A 23,761-nucleotide genomic window follows, 5' to 3' on the forward strand; every position below is an offset into this window, starting at 1 on the left:
CTATGATAGTTCCATCGATCAACAAATTTAGATATTGTCAGGGAGGGATTTTGTTTAGCCCAGTTGAGACAAGGTCATTTCAAAGCGGTTGCACTATCCAAGGAGTCTCATGGAGTCGAGTCGTGACTACCAAAACCTGGGAGTAACGCCAGCCTCCCTGTCCTCCTGTCTCAATAGTATAGCTAATGGGCCTGTCTGGTGTCTACGCCGTAACCTAGGATCATACTGGCCGAGGCCAGATATGAGCGGGTTGGGGTTAGCACGAGCTTCCGCATACAGGTTCCTGGTCAGTCGAGCAATGAAGTCGTCTATGGTTGGCAACTCTAGTTCATCATGGAACTTTCTTCTCGAGGCGACTCGGGGCCTACTTGTTGCGTTGTTATTAAGCCTCCTTTACATCTATAGAACAGACAGAATTGAGAATAACTGAAAAAACAGACGTTACCTCACAAAGTTTGACTATACATCTTGATTACACAACTTTTAACACTGTATCACTTCGGGATATGTAGTTTATTGCTTTCACGTTTTAAATGCTAGGTAGGGTACCTTGTTGACTAGTTTCAGCCTGTTGTAGGCTATCTTCAGATCTGGGTGGTCCTGGTCTTCGCGCCTAATGATTGCGTTTCCTGTGAGGGGTGTGCTTGTTTGGTGAATGTGGAGTCAGAAAGCGTGTGTGTTCTGAAATTGAGTTGTGTGTTGCGAATATGATGCGAGTATGTTTTTATCTTCCTGTATATTTCGTATTGTTCTAGTATGGCTAGTTCCTGGTTTATTGGTTGAATGCGCTACCGGTTAAAAGTTTTCGATCACCTGTGGTTAAAACAGGGATTTTGTTTTGAATATTCTATCGTACCATAATGCTAAAGAGAGAAAACATTTATTTTGTCGGTCTATTTAGTTTTTCCGATTGTACATTTAAATAAAGTATATAGTCGTTTTCATAGCTGATCGAAAACTTTTGACCGATAGTGTATGTAGAATTCCCATGTCTGTGTTTATGTTGCTGAAGGTATGGTTGGTTCTGCGTATGCTGTGATTTTGTATGGCGAAGATCAGGACTACGCAGTTCTGAAGATAGCTCAGAACAGGCTGAAACTAGTCAACAAGAAACTGTAACGTAGTATTTAATACGTGAAAGCAATAAACCATACACAGTAGAACCTCTATTATCCGTGGTAATGAAGGGGATGGACTAGACGGTTAATAGAAAAAATCGGATAATCCGTACCATAAAAGATTTTCGCAAATGTAGTGAATAAGGGCTGATGTTTCGTAATTTCCTCCGTGGTCTTATGTTTAACACGCTAGGCAGTGAATCAGAAGTTCACTATTTAAGTTCGGTTGTCAACGACGTGCTTTTAAAGGACAAGGAAACTTCTTGTAATGGCTGTCAGCGCAAAGACAGGAATAGTAGGCCTAGAGGTCTCATGTTGTAGATTTACATACTGTATGCACTTTATCCTTGATTTTTATTAAATCGCGCACAGTTGTAACATCAGATGCGAGATGAGCCACAGTTTCTCTTTCCCCAAATCACTCAATTATTTGCATTTTTTCGATACTTATCATAAAACGTTTCCTTTTGACACTCATGGAATACATTTCATATAGAAGTTGTACAGTGCAGCAACAACTCAAACAGTAGACCAAACTGGATAAGTGTTAAGACTTGTAATAACACTCTCTAGAAAAAAATACGTACTAATATAACGTACAGTAGTACTTCATATGTTTCTGTCGCAAAAAAAAAAAAGAGTGAGAGAAAGATAGTCGGATAATCCGTCAATCGGTTAATAGACTGTCGGATAATCGGGTTTCTGCTGTATTCCAAAAATGAAGTTTGATATGGAGGGTGGAGATGAGGTCTGCAGTGAGATGGGTCGAAGTAGGTGTGGTCTGTGAACCAGATTCGGACTTAATATCAAAAGAACTTCTCGGATGATTTGTCCGAAAATGTTGTGTTCATAACTATCATAGAATTGGATGTTTGTCTGGCCGTGGGGAATGCGTAACGAGTCAGTGAGAGAAGAAACTAAATGAAAACCGGATTAGGATTAATAGAAAATCTCTCCCTAAACCAAACTATCCTGGAGGTTACTGGTACATAAGAAATTGCTATCTCCTTTGAAAGTGATCAGAGTACAGGAGTACAAAATCAGAATGAAGACGAAGCTTTTACATATTTAAAATAATACATTGTAGCTATTACCGAATTATGGAATAGAAATATGGGAAGCTTAGTTAACACAGTCTTTTAGTATCAGGCTTTCAGTGTGAATAGTGTAAGAAGGTTTAGCATACTTCACCAAGAGTGCAGAAATAGCTAAAATATCCAGAGCGTGGATTCCATTCTTTTTTTTAAATCGGTATTTTACGATATTTTATCAACTTTTTAATAACAATATATTTATTAAACACACTATTTTCTCGATCCCACCGTCAGATTTGAGACACATGCAGATCAACCGCATGAGGTGGACAGTGAAAAGAAACGGATCTATGAACCAACAATCCCGTTCTATAAAGATAAATATAGCCTGTCCTACATTGATGTAATAGGTCTGATGGTGGGAGCACGTGGTTCTATACCCTCCTTCTTTGCCAACAAATGTAAGAACCTGGGGCTAACACACAGCATTGTGAAGGAAATAGCCATTAGTGCCCTCAAAGGATCGGCGCAGATATTGAGAAATCATTTGTATGGGAGTGATAATGGAAATTTCAAGTTATCTTAACTGATGGCTGTTAATTGATTTAGATATCAATCCCAATAAATCCGTACTATTATTTTTCTCGCGGTATATCTGATGAAATTCCCCCCCCCCCCCCTTTCTTAACTGTAAATGAGCACAAACGCTACTTAGGTGTAAATTTTTCTGACATTTTTTTTATATTCGATTCCCTAACCGTTTCAAATGTATATAATTTTACCTTTTAGGTGTGTTTGCAAATTATTATATGTAACTAGCTGAAAGTACCCGGCGTTGCACGGGTTTTCCTTTCTTCTTCTATTTTTAATTAAACTGGTTATTACATTTTCGGAAATCTCGGAAACCTAACTATAGACAACCAAAACGAATTGTCTTTACTAAGCTAAGATGAATCTTTACTTAACGTCACTTACATGAATTGATGAACTCCTTAGCGAAATGCCTGCCAGCGTTAACTCAATTTAAAATAGTTGTAAATCAGGCACCGAAAAGAAAACATATCATCATGTGTCCGACGTTCAACGTTTTTTTTTAATTTACATATTTATTTCTTTTTATTTATTTATTCTGGTGTAGTTAAGACCATTAGGCCTTCTCTCCCACACCGCTAGAAATACAAATAAAATAATAGAAAAATCAAACTATGAACAGAGTAAAACCCAACGAAAATGTTATCTCTTTTCCTGTTTCTGATCAGTTTCAGCACCGAATCAATATGTACATATATAATTTAATTTATATTGGAAGATTTTTTACCCCTTGACCGCTGTACATCCACTTATATCATACCCGTTTTTTTTAATATGACTTGGAAAAACTATATCTCACAAATTCAGAACATATTATATTAATTCTTATTTTATACACAGAATACAGATACAATATAAACTTGCAATAAGTCATTTTTTAACATAAAGACTAATATTGTGGGAGACGTATAGGCTTAACGGTATTTTAGAAATTAAGAGAGTGTTATTTCCACAATGCGTAACATACTACATTTGCAACGTGATTATACTGACAGAATTTCGCAGTAACATTTTTTCGGACGTGAACAACAATATTTTGAGAGACGTATATTTCATAATTAATACAGTGTTATTTTCAGTCGCTTTACATAGATTCACATACTACATTAACAACATGACAAAAATATCATTGAATTGCTTTTTGATATGTGTAAAATATTTTTTTCCCCACTCCTTTGTATAGTACATAGTGGAGGATATGAAAAAGACGCAGTTTTTAAGTCAGTGTCTGCAACTTAGAGCTACTGTCCTTGAGCTTCATTTTAATATGGCGATTACAAAAAATGTTAGTCGCACTGAAATTGCAGTTGCTTAAAACCAAACGAGTATCATAGAAATACGCGAGATAAAAACATCATCTTTCGTTTTTCCAGTTAATATTACCACTTCTATTACGTTTCTCATGATCCTTCACACCATAATTTTGGTGGGTCAATATTTCGCAATAGTAGGCTACTTCTGGTTATTCAATATTAAGTAAATTATGTGGTAGCAATCGTTGTAGTTTGAAAGAATTCAAGAATTCAGTTGGATAAAACACAGTCTCCTCAATATCTAAAACTGCATCGAGAAATTTATAATACGGCCCTGGACTGCGTAAAGATACTATTTTTTTTTTTTTCGTTGTTGGTAACTCTATAGCATCTACTAGATGCTTTATGGTTGTGCTAACAGATGGAGTTACTTGTCAACAATGTGACGCTGAAATGTGTGTTCAGGTTACTGCCCAGCGACAGTCCTGATGAAATATACTATTGCACGAATTATATTATCTAGTTTTAGCCTTCGTGATGTGTATCAACAATGTTATTTAATTTCGTGTTATAATTCCCATGGCCTCATGAAAGTCGATGTTGAATACAACAGACAATAATAAAAAACAATTGACTATAGAAGATTGCATTTTAGTATTACACATGAATATTTGATAGTATTTATTTTTATTTTTTATAATTTTAATTAATTTAACTTCCATTTGCACAATTTTAATGTAGCCTATGTTCTTCTCCTGGTTATGAAGGTTAAATGTGCAAACTTTGGCACATATCGGTCAAAGCGTGTAGATATACGTACATACCCACATTCAATTTTATAGATACGCTTTGTCAAATCTGGCAACCTTTTCATAAGGGAAACTGAATTTATTTATTATAAGTAAAGTTAGCATCGTTTGCATAGTGGGATAGTGTCAATGTTCTTTCTTTGCATTCGATGATGTGATATGCATCGCAGAGTCCTCCACATATGGTGCACTGACATCCGTCGGTGGGGCTGTGGTATCCCTTGGTTAGGAATATTCGGTGACGTAGTCCATGGGCTGCTACTCTACTGTATAGATGGCGTAGGTGGTAGTTGGCTTCCTTCCATTAGCTGTTTGTCATCGCTGGGGTGCTGAGGAGTCTATGGTTAAAGTTTTTGCTTTCTCTCGCCTGTCTTCCAGGAATCTGGTGCTTTGTGGTTTTGGTCTACTAGGCTGTGAGTTGCCATCAGATCCTCTGATGCTTTATCAACTACTATAGTTATTTGGTATCTGTGTGAGGTGAAGTTGATAATGCCAGCGAAATTAGTCCAGCGTCGAACCCTGCTATTTTGTAAAAAGGACACCATTTTTCCCAAATTGGGGGTCATGTAAAGAGATGAGGGGTCGCGAGACGATTTACAAAATAACACAAAAACGCCTTATTAACATTTGTACGGTATCTAGAAACGTAATGTTGAATATAAAATAAAAATATATTTCAGCAGTTACAAAGTAAAAAGTAATTGCTCCTGTTCATTCAGAAAGTAGCCTCTTATATCTGGACTAAGTATTTAATACGTACACAGTTATATCTTTAGAGATTTCTCAGTTTTGTTTCGATGGAAATCAAAGACGAGAAACTTACATTGCATGAATAATAGGTTACAAATGTTATAAAAGATTCAGTAGAATCATTTGCAAATTCTAGGAATTCTTTTGATGCAAAATGGAAATTGGCCAATGCTTTGCGCAAAAAAGATTTAGTTTTAACTTTCCATCAGTAGTTGTAGGCTACGTGTTTCAATGAGTTTTTCTTTCCTTCCTTCTTTCCTTCCTTCTTTCCTTCTTTCTTCCTTTCTTTCCTTCTTTCTTCCTTTCCTTCTTTCCTTCTTTCTTCCTTTCTTTCCTTCTTTCCTTCTTTCTTCCTTTCTTTCCTTCTTTCTTCCTTTCTTTCCTTCTTTCTTCCTTTCTTTCCTTCTTTCTTCCTTTCTTTCCTTCTTTCCTTCTTTCTTCCTTTCCTTCTTTCCTTCTTTCTTCCTTTCTTTCTTTCCTTCTTTATTACCTTCTTTCTTTCCTTCTTTCCTTCTTTCTTCCTTTCTTTCTTTCCTTCTTTCTTCCTTTCTTTCTTTCCTTCTTTCTTCCTTCCTTTCTTTCTTTCCTTCTTTCTTTCTTTCCTTCTTTCTTTCTTTCCTTCTTTCTTTCTTTCCTTTCCTTCTTTCTTTCTTTCCTTTCCTTTCCTTCTTTCTTTCTTTCTTTCCTTTTTTCTTTCTTTCCTTTCCTTCTTTCTTTCCTTTCCTTCTTTCTTTCCTTCTTTCTTTCCTTCTTTCCTTCTTTCTTTCCTTCTTTCCTTCTTTCTTTCCTTCTTTCCTTCTTTCTTTCCTTCCTTCTTTCTTTCTTTCCTTCCTTCTTTCTTTCTTTCCTTCTTTCTTTCCTGCTTTCCTTCTTTCTTTCCTTCCTTCCTTTCTTTCCTTCCTTCTTTCTTTCTTTCTTTCTTTCTTTCTTTTATTTATTTATTTTTTTTGCCAATTGAACATAACGGATTCAGTAGGCTTATCCATCCGTGACTGTCGTAATTGTTCGAGTTTCTTCCTGGAAATACTAAAAAAAAACTGTTGTTTAAAATCGTACTTCTGGCGGTATCCACTGGTTTTGGGTAAAATTATAGTTGCTTGCAATTTTACAGAATTTGTATTTTTCGAGTAGAGTCTAGAAGCGGTATGGTAGTGGAGGGGTGTGGTCGAAAACTGTAGTCTTGCCCAAAAGTGGGTCGCTCCTTAAAAAAAGTTTGGGGATCACTGTCCTAAAAATATCGCCACTCCTAAGCATGAAGGCTGCACTTCTAACCACCATTTTACACTGCACTTTTATTAAACATCACTGTTGCTATTCTACAAAGTCATCCTGAATATGAGCATTACCCTGCTAAATAATTTTCAACACTGGAATTTTAATAAATAGACTAGTATTGTTGCTATTGTCGTAAATAATACTTATCAATATGACCACTACACTGCCAAATACTACTTTACATTGCAATTTTACTAAACACCATTGTTGCTACTCTGCTAAACATACTCCACCTCTACATGAGCCGTTTAGAGCAGAAATGGTGTAAGTCAAAATTGAGTAATGAGGTTTGAAGTAAAAATTCTGTAAAATACAACGCAAAGTAGCAATTAATATGTACTTCGTGCTATTCACTGATACTAATAGTTTAAATAAATTGAATATTAATTGCTACTTTGCGCTATATTTTATAGAATATTTACTTTAACCCTCATTACCCATTTTTTACTTACACCACTTCCGCTTTGAACGACTCAAATATTGGGGTTATCTTTAATTCGCTACATTTCAACTACTGAGAACACCCGAGAACTCTGCACATCCTCAGTACAGCTGCGACAGAGAAGTTGCCGAACAATCTCGGGTACGATATAAAATTTACTGTATTAAAATAAAGAAACACAAGGGAGTTCAAATCAAAGAAGGCAGGAAGGTTTTGTAAACAAACTTTTTTTTCGTACGGTACGAACCATTATTGACAATATACAGTAGAACTTGGTTATAGCGACCTCGTTTTGTGCGACACCTCGCCTATAAAGTCAAATATTCTGTGGTTCCAACTAATTCCCCACAAGACATATGCTTTCCTACCTTGCTTAATACGACAAATGCATGTGCGTCTACCTCTCATATAACATATAGGTTTTGAATAATGTTCGTGGGACATCATTCTGACAATTGCAAAGCTGGAATAATCTCTTCTTTGAAATAATTATTGCCAAATTCATGTCACGCTTTAATACTTATCTCAGACTTCCCTTTTCTTGTGCTTATACAAGTAATGGACTGAATCTGCTATACAGACAGCTGCATTACCGACTGAGTGGCTAGCACAAATGTTTACAAAATGAAAAAAAAAAGAAAATAGAATTTGAGCACTTCCATGCTTTTTAGTGTGTTGTGATTTTGAATAATTTTGTACTTCATACTGATACTTGGATAGATGCAATAGAGACCCTAGTCTTGCATAATGAATTTCTAAATTCATGCCAGGATTTGTATAACCCTGATAGTGTTCTTGTTTTGTGGTTTACATAATAAATGACTTCGCTCTGGTGCTTATAGGGCAGTAATGACAAGTGAACTGTTTGATAAAATTTTTCCAAATTCATAGAAAGGTTTGTTACTTTCCCATCCATTTTGTTGGCTTGTTGTTTTGAATAGAAATAGATGATTAGATTCTGATATTGATTCTGACATCTGAACTAGGATCTCAGTTCTTGGATATTACTATTTCCTAATTAATACTAGAATTCTGAAAATTCTGACAGTACATTTGCTTAGGTGTTTTCAATAATAAATGACCATAAACGTAATAGTTATTGGGCAGTAAAACGAGTGAAGTAAAACTTAATTTTTTTTTTAAATTCTTAGAAAGATCTATTTTTTTTTTTTTTTTTTTTACCTTGGGGATATGATTGAAGTAAATTTTTATGGCAGGCAGAGTAACTATCTCATGCCCCCATGTTTTAAATTGCTTGCAGTGCACTTCATTAGAACCACGTACCCAGCTTCGAAGCCGTTAGCCCTGTGAACTTACAGTATAATTATTTTCCCCTATTATCATAGTAGGCCTACAGGTTATCTAAGAAATTAGCAAGTTCTTTGTGATAGGAGGAGAGAAAGAGTGGGGGAAGGGAATTGGTCCATGGCCCATTTCTTTAGGGCTCATCCCGACATTTGTCTTATTACTCAAGGGAAACCACGGAAAAACCTTGAGCAGGATGAGGTGTCGTGCTGACGACAAGCCAATTGGCTACAATGGGGTCATGAATATGTTGAGATGGGAGGTTGCCTTTTAATCATTATTTAAAGTACTGAAACATTAAAATACATAATAATTATTTACAAAGAATACAAGCATCCAGCCAATAACGTGATGACCCTGAAACAGAGAAATAACATTATTAGTGCATTAATAGATTATGTCTGACTGTAGAGTCAAGTGGTTGTTTATAGTTCAAGTTGGTATTCGTCTTGTATGTTGTCGTTCCAAGCTAGAGGGTGGAGTACACTCTTAGGTCTTTTATGTTTGTCTAATGCAGGATTGTAATTTCCTAGTGAAGAAATTAGTGGGTTTGTGCTGCTGTACGACTTGGTGTACGTGCAGAAGGCTTGATTTGAAATATATTCTTGAATTGTCGAAATTTCTAGTTCTTCATGAATCAATCTAACAGGAGTTACTCTAGGAAGTCCTGTGATGAATCTTAAAATTTTGTTTTGGAAAACTTGTAATTTTTTACGGACTGTAGTAGGTGCATGTCCCCAAGCTGGACAAGCATATAATATTACTGACCTAATTAATGTTTTATACAAAGTTAGAGCTGTGTGTATGTTTAGATGTCTGCTTTTATTTAATATTGGATAAAGCTCCACCATTCTAGAATTGGCAAGTCTGAGTTTTTGTAGTACTATTATATTACCCCGCTTGCTTATGTGTACTGGTGTTGAATAATTTTTGGGAAGTTAATGCAGACACTTGGACAACTGGAATAGGGATTCCATTTTTGTACAATGATTTCTAAATTACTACCATGATGTATAAAAGGTTACTGATAGTGCTTTGCTCAGTGGTGTTTCATAATGAATTAATTATATTCATACTTAGAGGACAGAAACATCACTTTAACTGATGGAGAAAATTGATTTCCAAATTCGTTACAAGATTTATTAGATTCCCATGCTTGCTTAAATGTACTGGTGTTCAACAATAATATTTGGCGACTTCATGTAGATAATTGGATAGCTGCAATTGGGACTTTAGTTTTCCATAATAACTGAAAAAATTCATGCCAGGTTTCATACAACACTGGCAGTGCTTTTGCTAATGGTTTTTCATAGTAGTTTTAACTTATACTTATCGTGAAGGAATGACAAATAAGGAGAAAGATAATAAAACATTGAAAGTGAAATGTATTACATTCCAATGCTTGTTATGTTAGGTGGTGTTGAGCAATGTTTGACATTCCATATTTCGGTACATAATTACACAGCTGTAATAGGGACTCTAGTCTTGCACAGAAATTGCTAAATTCATGCCAGGACACTTACAAGACTGACAGTGCTTTTGCAAATGGTTTTTCATAGTAAATTACTTCACACTTATACTTATAGGGAAGGAATTACAACTGAGAAGTAGGATAATTTTTTTCAAACTGGAAGTATAATTTATTACAATGGAATGCTTGATAGGTTAAGTGGTGTTGAGTAATGTTTGACGACTTGATATAGACAAGTGATAAGCTGCAATAGCAGAGCTCTAGTCTTGCATAATGAATGCTAAGTTCATGTCAGGACTTACACAACATCGAGAGTTATTTAGTTTCGTGATTTTTCACAGTAGCGTATTTTACAATTGCTTTTACAGGGCAGGAATGACGACTTGTGTTTAGTATAAATATTCTCTAAATTCCATGCAAAATTTATTACATTCTCATGTCCCTTGGGGGTGTATTGGTGTTCAGAATTTTTTGACGACATCGTAGCGACACATGGACAGCTGCAATAGGAATTGTAGGCCTTTATAATGATCGGCAAATTCTTGCCGGGAATTATACAACACAGACAGTGCTTTTGTCTGTTGATTTTACATACAAAATCACTAAATCTACAATTCAGGAAGCTGCATTACCGACTGAGCTCAAATAAATTTTTACAATTAGAAAAAAATGGAACTGTAGTTGTTGCATGGTTTGTTAGGTGTTCTTGCTTTGAAAAGTAATTGACGACTTTATTCCGATAGTTGGGCAGATGTAATTAAGACTCTTAGTGTTGCAAAAATTTGCAAAATTTAAGCCAAATTTTACACAGCACAGACAGTGCTTACATGACAAATGACTGTACAGTCATACTGATAGGGCTGCAATTACAACTGAAATGTAGATTAATTTTTATAAAATTCATAGAAAGATATACTAGATTCCCATGTTTGATGAGGATTAGGCCTGTTGGTATTGAATAAAGATTGGGGACTTCATGGAGAGACTTCGACAGCTGGATCAAGAATTCTATTTTTGTAGAATGATTTCTAAACTAATACCATGTTGTATACACGAAGACTGACATTGTTTCACTATGGGTTGTTTGATAACAAATTCCATATATTCATAGTTGGAGGGCAGGAAAATCAATTCAAGTGTAGGAGGAAATTGTTCGATACAAGATTTATTAGATTCCCAGGGTTGCTTGACTGTAGTGGTGTTCAATACTAATATTTGACGACTTAATATAGACAATTGGACAGCTGCAATATGGACTCTAGACTTGCAACCTAATAGCTAAATTCAACCCAGGTCTCATATAAGACTGCCAGTGTTTTTGCTAATGTATTTTGTTAAGAAATATTACCTAATACTTGTAGTGGAGGAATGACAACTGAGGAGTAGGATAACTTTTTTTCAAATTGAATGTAAACGCTATTACATTTCAATGCTTGTTTGGATAGCTGGTGTTGAGCAATGATTGATGACTCATATAGATAATTGGACAGCTGCAATAGCGATTCTGGAATTTTGCAGAAATTGCTAAATTCATGCCAGGACCCTACACAAGACTGACAGTGCTTCTGCTAATGGTTTTTCATAATAAATCACTTTACACTTACTCTTCTTATAGGGGAGGAATTAGAACTGAGATGTAGGATAATTTTTCTCCAAACTGAAAGTAAAATGTATTACATTGCAATACTTTATAGGTTAAGTGGTGTTGACTAAAGTTTGACGACTTGATATTAACAGCTCGTAAGCTGCAAAATTAGAGCTATAGTCTTGCATAATGATTGATAATTTCATGTCAGAACTTATACAATACTTCAAAATTTCTTAGATTATTGATTATTCAGAGTAGCTTAATTTATGATCATACTTAGGACAATAATGTCGACTTGTATTAGAGTTGAAATATTCTCTAAATTCCATGCAAGATTTATTATAATCTCGTGTCCCTAGGGGTGTTGTGGTGTTGAAAATTATTTGACGACAACATAGTGACACATGGACAGCTGCAATAGGGACACTTGTTTGTTATAGTGATTGCTAAATACTTGCCAGGAATTATACAACTCAGAAAGTGCTTTTGTTTGTTGATTTTACTTTGTACGAAATCACTAAATCTATCATTCATGATGCTCCATTACACACTGAGCTCATGCATAAATGTTTACAATTGGAAAAAAAATTAGAATTTCAGGTCTCTCATAAGTTTTTATGTATTTTTACTTTGAAACGTAAATGGCAATATTATTCTCATAGTTGGACAGCTGCAAAAGTTCAGATAGCATTGACAGTACTTTTTTAAATAGTTATTGATGAGAAATGACTGTACAGTCAAACTGTTAGAACTGGAATGAAAACTGAAGTGTAGATAAATTTTTATGGAATTCATAGAAAAACTTTTAGATTCCCATGCTTGATTACATTCACTGGTGTTGAATAATGTTTGTTGACTTCATGCAGAAATTTGGAGAGCTAGAACAGGGATTCTATTTTTGTACAATGATTTCTAAATTGGTACCATAATGTATAAAAGAATGATAATTCTTTGCTAACTAGGGTTTCATAATGAATTACTTATAGTTTTAGATAGAGGGCAGGAAAATCACTTGCACTGATGGAGAATTTTTTTTTTTTTTTTCCAAATTTGTTAAAAGATCTATTAGATTCTCATGCTTCCTGAAGTGTAGTGGTGTTCAATAATAATATTTGACGGCTTTGTAGAGTAATTTAGCGTTGTGATTTTTGTTATTAACTTAATTTACGATCACCCCTACAAGGCAGGAATGACGACTTGATTATTGTGTCTCTCATGCTCTTTTAGGTGTTTTCGCTTTGAAAAGTAGTTGACGACTTTTTTCTCATATTTGGACAGCTGCAATAAGTAGTCTAGAGTTGGAAAAATTTTCAAAATTTAAGCCAGGGTTTATACAGCAGAGTCAGTGCTTTTCTAAATGGTGGGGGGGAGGGGGGGGGAATCGGTGTACAGTCGAACTGATGGGGCTGGAATAACAAATCAATTGTGGATATTTTTTTTTAATCCATAGAAATATCTATTAGAATTCCAAGCTTGCTTGTTTAGGATACTGGTTATGGATAATGTTTGGGGAGTTCATGCAGAACAGGAATTCTTTTCCTGCAGAATGATTTCTATATTAATACCATAATGCAAAGAAGACTGATAGTGCTTTGCTAATTGTTTTTTTTTTATCATGAATTACTTATACTCATAATTGTTGTTGTTGTTTTCTAATGCCAGGCGTTTGACAATAAAGTCATTTGACCTCTTACACTCCAATATTTTTCAAAGATATTATCATGACTAGCCACTGAAGCACAGATTTTGAGGTGTTCCGAATCCATTTCTTGGTTTGAGTTGCACAATGGGCAGTTAGGGGACTGATATATTCCAATTCTATGCAGGTGTTTGGCCAAACAATCATGGCCTGTTGCCAATCTAAATGCAGCTACAGACGATTTTCGTGGTACCAACCTGGACAGGTACCTTCAAAATACTCATAATTAGAGGGCAGGAAAATCACTTGAACCGATGGAAAAAATTGTTTTCCAAATTCGTTACAAGATTTATTATATTCCCATGCTTACTTAAGTGCAGTGATGTTCAGTAATAATATTTGACGACTTTTTATAGATAATTGGGCAGCTGCAATATGGTTACGAGTCTGGCACGGAAATTGATAAATTGATGCCAGGACCCTTACTAGTCTTGGTGTGTTCTTGCTAAAGTTTTGTCATAATAAATTACTTTACACGTATTGGAGGACTTACAAGTGAGAAATAGGATAATAATTTCCAAACTGACAGTAAAATTTATACATTCCAATTCTTGTTAGATTAGGTGGTGTTGAATAATATCTGACAACTTGATATTGACAGTTAGTAAACAACAATAGGGGAGCTCTAGACTTGCATAATGATTGTTATGTTCATGACAGAATTTATACAACAGAGAGAGTTATACAGCTTTGTGTTTTTTGACAGTAAATTAATTAACTTTTTAATTCTTACAGGGCAGGAAACACCACTTGAGTTTAGTAAAAATAATTCCTTCTTCGGTGCAAGATTTATTACATTCTCATGTCCCTAGGTGTGTAGTGGTGTTGAAAAATCTTAGACGACATAGTAGTGACACATGGATAGATGCAATAGGAAATCTAGTCCTGTATAGTGATATCTAAATTCTTGCTAGGTATTGTACAACACTGGCTGTACTTTGTTTGCTGAGTTTACATACAAAATCACAAAATCTCTTAATTCAGGAAGCTGCATTACCGACTGAGCTCAAGCATAACTATTTACAATTGGAAATAAGTTAGAACTATAGGTCTCTCATGCTTTTTAGGATGTATATATTTTTTTTCCTTTCAAAAATTACTGACGACATTATTCTCATAGCTTGACAGCACCAACAAAGACTCTAATGTTGGAAAAATTTTCATAATAAATGACTTTACTCTGATGCTTACAGAGCAGTAATGACAAGTGATCAGTTTGATAAAATTTTTCCAAATTCATAAAAAGGTTTCTTACTTTCCCATACACTTTGTCGGGTTGTTGTTTGAATAGAAATAGATGACTAGATTCTGATATTGATTCTGACATCTGAACTATGATCTCAGATTTTGGATATTAATATTTCCTAATTAATGCTAGAATTCTGAAAACTCTGACAGCACATTTGCTTAGGTGTTTTTAATAATAAATGACCATTAACCTCAAGGGTGTAGGGCAATAAAATGAGTGAAGTGCAGCTTGATTTTTTTTTTTTAATTTATAGAAAGATCTATTACGTTACCCCGCTTGCTTACGTTTACTGGTATTGAATAATTTTAGAGGATTTAATGCAGAGACTTGGACAGCTGGAACAAGGATTCTATTTTTCCATAATGATTTCTAAATTACTATCATGATGTATATAAGAATACCCACAGTGCTTTGCTCAGTGGTGTTTCGTAATGAAATAATTATATTCATATTTAGAGGGCAGGAAAATTAATTTCCAAATTCGTTACAAGATTTATTAGATTCCCATGCTTGCTTAAGTGTACTGGTGTTCAATAATATTTGACGACTTCATGTAGGTAATTGGACAGCTGCAGTTGGGACTCTAGTTTTCCATAATGAATGATACATTCATGCCAGGTTTCATACAACACTGACAGTGCTTTTGCTAATAGTTTTACATAGAAAATTACTTTACACATATACTTATAGAGGAGGAATGACAAATGAGGAGAAGGATAATTTTTTAAAAATTGAAAGTGAAATGTATTACATTGCAAAGCTTGTTATATATTGAGAAATTTTTGACATTTCATATACCAGTACATAATTACACAGTTGCAATTGGGATTATACTCTTGTACAGAAATTGCAAAATTCATGCCAGGACAATTACAAGACTGACAGTGCTTTTGCAAATGGTTTTTCATAGTAAATTACTTTACACTTATACTTATAGTGGAGGAATTACAACTGAGAAGTAGGATAATTTTTTCCAAACTGGAAGTAAAATTTATTACAATGGAATGCTTGATAGATTAAGTGGTGTTGAGTAATGTTTGACGACTTGAAATAGACACCTGATGAACTGCAATAGGAGAGCTCTAGTCTTGCATAATGATTGCTAAGTTCATGTCAGAACTTATACAACGCCGAGAGTTATTTTGCTTTGTGATTTTTCAAAGTAACGTATTTTACAATCATTCTTACTGGGCAGGAGTGACTACTTGTGTATAGTATAAATATTTTCTAAATTACATGCAAAATTTATTACATTCTCATGTCCCTTGGGGGTGTATTGGTGTTCACAATTTTTTTGACGACATCGTAGCGACACATGGAAAGCTGCAATAGGAATTGTAGGCCTTTATAATGATCGGCAAATTCTTGCCGGGAATTATGCAATACAGGCAGTGCTTTTGTTTGTTGATTTTACATATAGAATCACCAAATCTACAATTGAGGAAGCTGCATTACCGACTGAGCTCGTGGTTTGTTAGGTGTTCTTGCTTTGAAAAGTAATTGACGAATTTATTCTCGTAATTGGACAACTGTAATAAGGAGAAATTACTATATAGTCATACTGATAGGGCTGCAATTGCAACTGTAGTGTAGATTAATTTGTATAAAATTCATAGAAAGATATACTAGATTTCCATGTTTGATGAGGATTACTGGTATTGAATAAAGTTTGGGGACTTCAAGGAAAGACTTCAACAGCTGGATGAGGAATTCTATTTTTGTAAAATGATTTCTAAACTAATACCATAATGTATACACTACGACTTACAGTGTTTCACTATGAGTTGTTTGATAATAAATTCCTTATATTCATAATTGTAGGGCAGGAAAATCAATTGAAGTGTAGGAGGAAATTGTTTTCCAAGTTCGTTACAAGATTTATTAGATTCCCGGGCTTGCTTAAGTGTAGTGGTGTTCCATAATAATATTTAACGACTTAATATAGAAAATTACACAGCTGCAATATGGACTCTGGACTTGCATCCTAATAGCTAAATTCAACCCAGCTCTCATATAAGACTGCCAGTGTTTTTGCTAATGTATTTTGATAAGAAATAATATTACACTAATACTTGTAGGGGAGGAATGACAACTGACAACTGAGGAATATGATGTTTTTTTTTTTTTTTTTTTTTTTTTTTTCAAAATTGAAAGTAAAAGCTTTTACATTTCAATGACTGTTTGGATAGCTGGTGTTGAGCAATGATTGACGACTCATATAGATTATTGGACAGCTGCAATAGTGATTCTAGAATTTCGCAGAAATTGCTAAATTCCTGCCAGGACCCTACACAAGACTGACAGTGCTTCTGCTAATTGTTTTTCATAATAAATCACTTTACACTTAATCTTCTTATAGGGAGGAATTAGAGCTAAGATGTAGGATAATTTTTTTCCAAACTGAAAGTAAAATATATTGCATTGCAATGCTTTATAGGTTAAGTGGTGTTGACTAATGTTTGACAACTTGATATTGACTGCTGGTAAGCTGCAAAATGAGAGCTATAGCCTTGCATAATGATTGCCAAATCATGGCAGGACTTATACAAAACTTGAAAGTTACATAGATGATTGATTTTTGAGAGTAGCTTAATTTACGATCATGCTTATAGGACAGTTCTCTAAATTCCATGCAAGATTTATTATAATTTCGTGTCCCTAGGGATGTTGTGTTGTTGAAAATTATTTGACGACAACATAGTGACACATGGACAGCTGCAATAGAGACTCTAGTTCTTATAGTGATTGCTAAATTTTTGCCAGGACTTAGTCAACACAGAAAGTGCTTTTGTTTGCTGATTTTAAATTGTACGAAATTACTAAATCTATCATTCATGAGGCTCCATTACACTCTGAGCTCATGCATAAATGTTTACAATTGGAAAAAAATAGAATTTGAGGTCTCTCATGCCTTTTTTTTAATGTATTTTTACTTTGAAAAGTAAATGACGATTTTATTCTCATAGTTGGACAGCTGCAATAAGGATTCTGGTTTTGGAAAAATTTGCTAAAGTGAAGACAGCACTGACAGTGCTTTTTTAAATAGTTTTACATGAGAAATGACTGTACAGTTATACTGATAGAGCTGGGATGAAAACTGAAGTGGAGATTAATTTTTATAGAATTCATAGAGGAATCTCTTAGATTCCCATTCTTGATTACTTTTGCTGGTGTTGAATAAAGTTTTGGGGATTTCATGCAGAGATTAGGACAGCTGAAACAGGAATTCTACTTTTGTACAATGATTTCTAAATGGGTACCATATTATATAAAAGACTGATAATTCTTTGCTAACTGGGGTTTCATAATGAATTACTTATAGTTTTAGATAGAGGGCAGGAAAATCACTAGCACTGGTGGATAATTTTTTTTTTTCTCGAAATGCGTTAAAAGATTTATTAGAGTCTCATGCTTCCTGAAGTGTAGTGGTGTTAAATAATAATATTTGACGACTTCATAGAGTTATATAGCTTTGTGATTTTTGGCATTAACTTAATTTACGATCATCCCTAAAAGGCAGGAATGACGACTTGACTTTTGTGTCTCTCTTGCTCTTTTAGGTGTTTTCGTTTTGAAAGTAGTTGACGACTTTATTCTCATATTTGGACAGCTACAATAACTAGTGCTTTCTAAATAGTTTTACAAAAAAAATCCGTGTAGAGCCCGGACGAGACGTTATGGCACCTGTGCGAGGGACGAATTTTAGTTTGTTTACTTGGACTCGCCCTCACACTCAACTGGAGGGGTGTTGGGTTAGTTGGTTACTAGCATTCCGAGTGTTCAGATCGTTCTGCTACTACCGCTATTGCTAATACTGAAAACATTGTCCTTCTGACCGCCCTCATTATGGCATTGTCTAAGGTGTGAAATCATAGAGTAGTTCATAGTCAAGGACATGAAATAGCATACAATGCATGGAAATTCATGTCAGAAGAGGTTGTAAATGAAATACCAATTCCATTGAAAAGCGTGTGTGCAAGAGTACTGGCTGCCACTGGTATTTCAAAGCGAACCTTGGCAAGAATCAGGAAAGAAGGGAAAAATATTGAGGCAGGAACAGCAGATTCTTTCTCCAGTCCGGAAATATCACAGCCGAAGAAAAAGATTGTTGCAGCTGTAGACAGTTTTGATGAGGAAGTCATAAGACTCATCTATAATTTCTACGCTACGCATAAGCAGAGGTCGACTCTGTAATTGGTTCTACCAAGAATAGATATCAGTGTATGATTATGTGAAGAAAGTAGAAAACAATTGAGGGGCTGGGTGCAAGAAGGACATTGTAGAGGATGTGCCCTTTTTGAGTAAAATGCTTTATTGTGTTCCCTGATCTGTTATGCATATGATCACCAAGTTGTAGTTCAATACTGTGATCATAGAGGTCAGCAGTACCCAAAATGTAAAGGCGTGCATAGATAACATTATTACGGTTTGAATTTTCAACATCAATTTTCTCAGAACTTGCATTTGAGAGAAGTGCCTTTCTTGCGTCCAACCCGTCAATTACACTGAAAGTGAGCACGTGATGGACAGTACTTTGGAGAAAATTTCCATAAACTTAGGGACATCTGATTCCAGCACAGATCAGTCGTCTGATTCGGACGGAGAATAAGAATATAAAGATGGAATAGCGGGCGTAATTCCATTAGGTATCTTCGGACTCTTGAGTAGGAAAGTGGTGATACTAAGTTAAGACGAATGTTTTTGGAAAGAGATGAAACGCATATGCCTGCCGCTCTGAGCTTGAGAACCGTAACCCAACTACCCCCACTCCTCTACCCTGCTGGCCGGCAATTTAAAACTTCGCGCAAGTTGGTGCCATAACATCTCGTCTCAGCTCTACAGTCGTACTGATAGGGCTGAAATAACAAATGAAGTGTTGATAATTTTTTTTTTAATTCATAGAAATATCTATTAGATTTCCATGCTTGCTTACTGTTTAGGCTACTGGTTATGAATAATGTTTAGGGAGCTCATGCAGAGGCTTGGAAATTTAGAACAGGGATTATTTTTCTGTAGAATGATTTGTATATTAATACCATGATGCAAAAAAGACTGATAGTGCTTTGATAAGTGGTTTTTTTTTATCATGAATTACTTATACTCATATTTAGAGGGCAGGGAAATCACTTGAACTGATGGAAAAAATTGTTTTCCAAATTCGTTACAAGATTTATTATATTCCCATGTTTGCTTAAGTGTAGTGGTGTTCAATAATAATATTTGACGACTTCAAATAGATAATTGGGCAGCTGCAATAGGGATATGAGTCGAGCACGGAAATTGATAAATTGATGCCAGGACCCTTACTAGTCTCAGTATGTTCTTGCTAAAGTTTTCTCATAATAAATTACTTTACACTCGTATTGGAGGTCTTACAAGTGAGAAATAGGATAATAATTTCCAAGCTGACAGTAAAATGTATTACATTCCAATGCTTGTTAGGTTAGGTGGTGTTGAATAATGTCTGACATCTTGATATTGACAGTTGGTAAACAGCAACAGTGGAGCTCTAGACTTGCATAATGATTGTTATGTTCATGACAGAATTTATACAACAGAGATAGTTATATAGCTTTGTGATTTTTGACAGTAAATTAATTTACGTTCATCCTTAGAGGACAGGAAAGTCCACTTGTGTTTAGTATAAATAATATCTTAATTCCATGCAAGATTTATTACATTCTCATGTCCCTAGGGGTGTAGTAGTGTTGAAAAATCTTAGACAACAACATCATGACACATGGATAGATGCAGTAGGAACTCTAGTCCTGTATGGTGATTGCTAAATTCTTGCCAGGTATTATACAATACTGACTGTGCTTTTGTTTGCTCATTTTATATACAAAATCACAAAAAGTATATTGCAGGAAGCTGCATTACCGACTGAGCTCAAACTTAAATATTTACACAAGGAAATAACTTGGAACTATAGGTCTCTCATGCTTTTTAGGAATTTTTTTTTTCCTTTGAAAAACTACTGACGACATTATTCTCATAGCTGGACAGCACCAACAAGGACTGTAGTCTTGGAAAAACTTGCATAATAAATGACTTTGCTCTGATGTTTATAGGGCAGTAAAGACAAAGTCAACTGTTTGATAAAATTTTTCCAAATTCATAGAAAGGTTTCTTACTTTCCCATACACTTTGCCAGGTTGTTGTTTTGAATAGAAATAGATGACTAGAGTCTGATATTGTTTCTGACATCTGAACTGTGATCTCAGTTCTTGGATATTAATATTTTAATAATTAATACTATAATTCTGAAAACTCTGGCAGTACCGTACTTTTGCTTAGGTGTTTTTAATAATAAATGACCATAAACCTAATGGTCATAGAGCAGTAAAATGAGTGAAGTGCAGCTTAATTTTGTTTTAAATTTATAGAAAGATCTATTACATTACCCCGCTTGCTTACTTGTACTGGTGTTGAATACAATTTAGGGGAGTTAATGCAGAAACTTGCACAGATGGAACAGGGATTCTATTTTTGTATAATGACTTCTAAATTACTAGCATGATGTATACAAGAATACCGATAGTGCATTGCTCAGTCGTGTTTCATAATGAATTATTTACATTCATACACAGAGGGCAGGAAAGTCACTTGAACTGATGGAGAAAATTGAATTCCAAATTTGTTACAAGATTCATTAGATTCCCATGTTTGCTTAAGTTTACTGGTGTTCAATAATAATATTTGACGCCTTCATATAGATAATTGGATAGCTGCAATTAGGACTCTAGATTTCCATAATAACTGATAAATTCATGCCATCTTTCATACAACACTGACACTGCTTTTGCTAATGGTTTTTCATAGTAAAGTAGTTTACACTTATACTTATAATGGAGTAATGACAACTAAGGAGAAAGATAATTTTTTAAAAATTGAAAGTGAAATGTATTACATTCCAATGTTTGCTATATTGGATGGTGTTGCGCAATGTTTGACATTTCATATACTGGTACATAATTACACAGCTGCAATAGGGACTATAGTCTTGCACAGAAATTGCAAAATTCATGCCAGGACACTTACAAGACTGACAGTGCTTTTGGAAATGGTTTTTCATAGTAAATTACTTTACGCTTAAACTTATAGGGGAGGAATTACAACTGAGAAGTAGGATATTTTTTTCCAAACTGGAAGTAAAATTTATTACAATGGAATGCTTGATAGGTTAAGTGTTGTTGAGTAATGTTTGACGACTTGATATAGACAAATGATAAGCTGCAATAACAGAGCTCTAGTCTTGCATAATGATTGCTAAGTTCATGTCAGAACTTATACAACACCGAGAGTTATTTTGCTTTCTGATTTTTCACAGTAACGTATTTTACAATCATTCTTACAGGGCAGGAATGACTACTTGTGTATAGTATAAATATTTTCTAAATTACATGCAAAATTTATTACATTCTCATGTCCCTTGGGGGTGTAGTGTTGTTGAAAATTTTTGACAACATCGTAGCAATACATGGACAGCTGCAATAGGAATTCTAGGCCTGTATAATGATCGGCAAATTCTTGTCAGGAGTTATACAATACAGGCAGTGCTTTTGTTTGTTGATTTTACATATAGAATCACTAAATGTAGAATTCAGGAAGCTGCATTACCGACTGAGCTCATAGTTTGTTAGGTGCCCTTGCTTTGTATAGTAATTGACGAATTTATTCTGATAATTGGACAGTTGCAATAAGGATTCTTAGTGTTGGAAAAATGTGCAAAATTTGAGCCAAATTTTATACTGCACTGACAGTGATTGCATGAGAAATTACTATATAGTCATACTGATAGGGCTGCAATTACAACTGAAATGTGATAGAAAGATATACTAGATTTCCATGTTTGATGAGGATTACTGGTATTGAATAAAGTTTGGGGACTTCAAGGAGAGACTTCAACAGCTGGATCAGGAATTCTATTTTTGGAAAATGATTTGTAAACTCCATTACAGACTGAGCTCATGCATAAATGTTTACAATTGGAAAAAAAAATAGAATTTGAGGTCTCTCATGCCTTTTTTTCATGTATTTTTACTTTGAAAAGTAAATGAGAACTTTATTCTCATAGTTGGACAGCTGCAATAAGGATTCTGGTTTTGGAAATATTTGCTAAATTGAAGACAGCACTGACAGTGCTTTTTTAAATAGTTTTACATGAGAAATGACTGTACAGTTATACTGATAGAGCTGGGATGAAAACCGAAGTGGAGATTAATTTTTATAGAATTCATAGAGGAATCTCTTAGATTCCCAATCTTGATTACTTTTGCCGGTGTGGAATAAAGTTTTGGGGATTTCATGCAGAGATTTGGACAGCTAGAACAGGGATTCTATTTTTGTACCATGATTTCTAAATGAGTACCATATTGTATAAAAGACCTTTAATTCTTTGCTAACTGGGGTTTCATATTGAATTACTTATAGTTTTAGATAGAGGGCAGGAAAATCACTAGCACTGGTGGAGATTTTTTTTTTTTTTTTTTTTTTCCAAATTCGTTAAAAGATTTATTAGATTCTCATGCCTCCTGAAGTGTAGTGGTGTTCAATAATAATATTTAACGACTTCATAGAGTTATTTAGCTTTGTGGTTTTTGACATTAACTAAATATATGATCATCCATACAAGGCAGGAATGACGACTTGACTTTTGTGTCTCTCATGCTCTTTTAGGATTTTTCACTTTGAAAAGTAGCTGCCGAATTTATTCTCATATTTGGACAGCTACAATAAGTAGTCTAGTGTTGGAAAAATTTGCAAAATTTAAGCCAGGGTTTATACAGCACTGACAGTGCTTTTCTAAATAGTTTTACAAAAAAAGAACAGTGTACAGTCGTGCTGATAGCGCTGGATAAAAAATGAAGTATGGATATCTTTTTTAATTCATAGGAATATCTATTAGATTCCCATGCTGCTTACTGGTTAGGCTACTGGTTATGAATAATGTTTAAGGAGCTCATGGAAAGGCTTGGAAATTTAGAACAGGGATTATTTTTCTGTAGAATGATTTGTACATTAATACCATGATGCAAAAAAGACTGATAGTGCTTTCCTAAGTGGATTCTTTTATCATGAATTTCTTATACTCATATTTGGAGGACAGGAAAATTACTTGAAATGGTGGAGAAAATTGTTTTCCAAATATGTTACAAGATTTATTATAATCTCATG

Source organism: Periplaneta americana, chromosome 5 (genome assembly GCF_040183065.1).
Source record: "Periplaneta americana isolate PAMFEO1 chromosome 5, P.americana_PAMFEO1_priV1, whole genome shotgun sequence".
NCBI lineage: Eukaryota > Metazoa > Arthropoda > Insecta > Blattodea > Blattidae > Periplaneta > Periplaneta americana.